At 34.2% G+C, this 3,958-nt stretch overlaps 1 non-coding gene and 1 pseudogene across 1 annotated transcript; both read left to right on the top strand.

Annotated features, from left to right (window-relative positions):
* Positions 1–700: 700 nt before the first annotated feature.
* Positions 701–2,450, top strand: LOC104801944 (annotated as a pseudogene).
* On the top strand, positions 881–952 carry TRNAN-GUU. The gene has a single exon. It is a non-coding gene; the product is annotated as a tRNA-Asn (tRNA).
* Positions 2,451–3,958: the final 1,508 nt, after the last annotated feature.

Raw genomic sequence — 3,958 nt, forward strand, 5'->3', positions numbered from 1 at the left:
GAATGCCGAAAATACAACATAAGGATTCCATCTTTGTCGTAGTGGATCGATTCTCAAAGATGGCGCATTTCATACCATGTGCTAAGACCAACGACGCTAAGCACATTGCATATTTCTTCTTTCGGGAAGTAGTGCGTCTACATGGTCTCCCAAAGACGATCGTGTCGGATCGTGACTCGAACGGATGGACAAACCGAAGTAGTCAATCGGACATTGTCTACACTTTTGAGAGCTACTATCGGAAAACACTTCGAGGGCTGGGTTGAGTGTTTACCGCATATCGAATTTGCTTACAATAGGGCGGTCCATTCAGCCACTAAGCACTCCTCATTTGAGATAGTCTACGGCTTCAATCCAATCACGCCACTTGATCTCATACCTCTTCTGAGTACTGAGTTTGCGAACCTTGACGGCGAAAGAAAAGCCGAGTTCGTTAAGAAACTCCATCAAAAGGTTAGAGACAACATTGCTCACAAGACCGATGTGAATGTAACACCCTTTGGCTCGATCGAGTTCGAGTGAGAGACGAGTATCTTATATATAAAAGTAGAGTTTGTAACAGGAGCATGACACGTGTACTTTTATATATAACTTTATTTATTCTCTTTAAGTTAAATCTATACATTTAAAAAAAAATGCACATAACCGAGGGGTTAAGTTCTTCGGTGTTCGCCTCTCCAGGAGATACTCCTGACCACGCTGTCACCGGTTCATCTTCCAGACACAAGAGAAAAAAAAGGTATTTCCACTTCCTATGAAATGAGGCATGGAACGGAGCCACTACGAATAAGTTCTGGGGGTTACGAAGGAAACTTCGAGTTCATATTGGTCATGGGTTGAGAACGGGAATTGAACTCTATGAGATCTAATCTCCTGTTTTTCCTCAGTAGCTCAGTGGTAGAGCGATCGGCTGTTAACTGATTGGTCGTAGGTTCGAATCCTACTTGGGGAGATTTGATTCATTCCGAATTAAAGAATTCAGAATGTCAGAATGAACGGGTTCGCTTTGACGGTTAAGAGTAGGTAACCCGTTCCTATTTCATCTCCGATCTCCGATTTCTTTGAATTTTTTTTGTCCATGGGGATTTCATTGCTATGATTGCGTTCAACCTGACGAAGAGTTTAATTATAGATTGAAAATCTGGAATTAGACCTCGATCTAAAGGCAAACTATGAAGTGTGCAGTTTTTCATCACACATGTATGTTTGAATATGGGCTTTTGAGACAATAGGAGGAGTTGTTCAATGCAATATGATAAAACCTAGCAAATGTGTTGACCATTTCTTATTATTATGTGTTTCTTCTTCCGTATGTTTTTGTTGTTTTCGGTTTGGTCTGTTAAATGAATGTTTATCACGGTGCTCTCTATGTGGGTGCTTAAACTCGAAATTATATGGCAAAGTAGATATGTTTTTTTATCCCATTAACACCATGGACAGAAGAAGAGTATAGGATGTTCTCATTGGGATTACAGAAGCTGGGAAAAGGAGATTGACATGGTATCTCCAGGAACTACGTGACCACAAGGACGCAACGCAGGTTGCAAGCCATGCTCAGAAGTATTTCATCAGGCAGTCCAATGTATCTCGAGGTAAAAGACGTTTCAGTCTTTTTGATATGGTTCCTGACGAGATTAGTTCCCTCCCTCTTACACTTTAAAAAAAAAATCAAATTCTATTCAACATATTTAGAAGGTGGGTGGCAATGTTTTGAATAGAGCATTTGAAATTTTCTTATCGAATTCTTTTGCAGATATTAGATGTTTGCAATGGAGTCACAAGAGACACAACCCGAGGACAGTTATATAGAAACACAAATGCAAGGCAGCGATAAGCTTCCAGCTCCAGCTACTGGCTCCTGCTTCATCGTCGATTCTAGAAATTGAAGAATGTGAATCGATGGACTCCACCAACTCTATCACTAGAGAGCCACCAGTTGCAGCAGAGGACAACACCCAGGTGCAACTACCTGTTCCATTCCCTGTATTGTATCCAACCTACTTCTCGCCTTTATACTCTTTCCCGGTCCCGATATGGCCTGCTGTGAATGAAGAGAGTCATAAGGTACTTAGACCAACAACCGTGCATTCTAAAGCCCTCATCAACGTGGATGAGCTTCTGGGCATGTCTAAACTATAAGTCTGGGAGAATCAGAGCAACAACCACTTTCGTTGAACTTGGTGGGAGGGTCGTCCACAAGGCAAACAACTTTTCAACAGAGTCCGGTATCAGGTGGTGGTTCAAACATGGAAAGTGTGATTCACACCGTCTGAGGGCGGATGGTTCGTTCTTTTGTGAGGATTAGCATTGCCAGAATGACTTACCTTGGATCGCATATAATGATGACCCCATGGTGTTTTAGCTAGGTTTTCGTGATATCATTTAACTTAATAAAGATTATTTTATATACATGTATGTCGTTGTTTTGACTTTGTAGTTGTTCAACTTTGAACATTAGGAATAAAATCCAAAGAAGAAGAAAAGGTCATGATTTTTATGACAATGCCTCTGTTTGGCTTTTGCATGGCGAAGATGTATTAAATCCAACAGTACATCAACATCTTCGAGTTACAACAATTTATCGTCAACAATGAGCCTCAGTTAAATTTTAATATTATTAATTTGACATTTATAAATTCTTAAAATAAATAAATTGGATTAAATTTAGAACCAGTTTGATTTCACCAAATTCAACATGAATATAAATGTTGGATTTGAGATAGATGTTGCCAAACCAATAAAATGAATAAAAAAAGAAAAATGGAAAAATAAATTATGTTTAAATGTCCAAATAAAATTATTTTCAAAATACTAAATTTTCTTTAATATCAATAATATAAGTTTTTTGGTTATTTCTTATTTGGAGATTGACAATCTTTTTTTTTATGGAAACATAAATTTATACAAAATATTATAAAATTAATAGAAAAATATATCTACTTAAAAATGTCATAAAAATACATAAATTCCAATGTCACCATTAACGTTTTGATTTTTCATAAATATCGTTCAGATCTTATATAATGAATAGTTTTTCAATTAATATTTAAAGTACCTTATGAGTCTGAAATAAGTCCAATAAATACCGTATAAATTGTTAAGGTTTTGATGAAGGTATTGGGAAATATCATTTTGGTCGGGTAAGAACTCTTTAGGTATCACTAGATTTTTGTTTTGAAAAATTTTCAGAAACTTATCAGATCGGGTCTTAAATTATATACTCTAAATAAAAGGTCAAAAGTGTCAAGTCCTATTAAAATCTGGATGTATCGTTTCGTTTGAAACTCCAACTCTTTAATTGATGGTTTACAAGACGATATATGTGTCACGGGAACTAAGTCAACTGATTCATCATATAAACGAGGATGAACGTTGAAGGGTCATATAAAATAAATTTGGATGATAAGAACAATAAAAAATAATTTAACAAAATATAGACCGAATAAAATAATTAAATGAGATTCCAACTCATATATATTTAAATTAGAAATAGATTGATTTCATACGGATTATTCAACTAATATTATTATGATTAAATATAAATACGGGTGAGATTATGTAAATTTAATATTTTACCAAAATTTAAATACGAGTGAGATTATATAAATTTAATATTATACCAATATTTTATCGTGAAGTGTTAATAATCTAAATACATTATTATTGGATTTTTAACACCAAATTTAGATTATTATTTAAAATTGTACTTACGAGACTATCGATAGTGACATTTTAAAGTAACTCTCCGATTGCCAAAAGTGAAACCTTTTTTATTGAATTGTAAAATTTTTATAAATATTTTTCTGATATTTCTAAATTTTAACTATTGATTTTATATTATAATATACGAAAATATAAACAGAGAAATATTAACAATCAATTTTTAAAAAAAGATATCATATTTTATATCAATATTATTTATTTATCTTTATTTTGAATATTTATCTTCATTTGACTA

Source organism: Tarenaya hassleriana, unplaced genomic scaffold, assembly GCF_000463585.1.
Source record: "Tarenaya hassleriana unplaced genomic scaffold, ASM46358v1 Cleome79, whole genome shotgun sequence".
Classification (NCBI taxonomy): domain Eukaryota; kingdom Viridiplantae; phylum Streptophyta; class Magnoliopsida; order Brassicales; family Cleomaceae; genus Tarenaya; species Tarenaya hassleriana.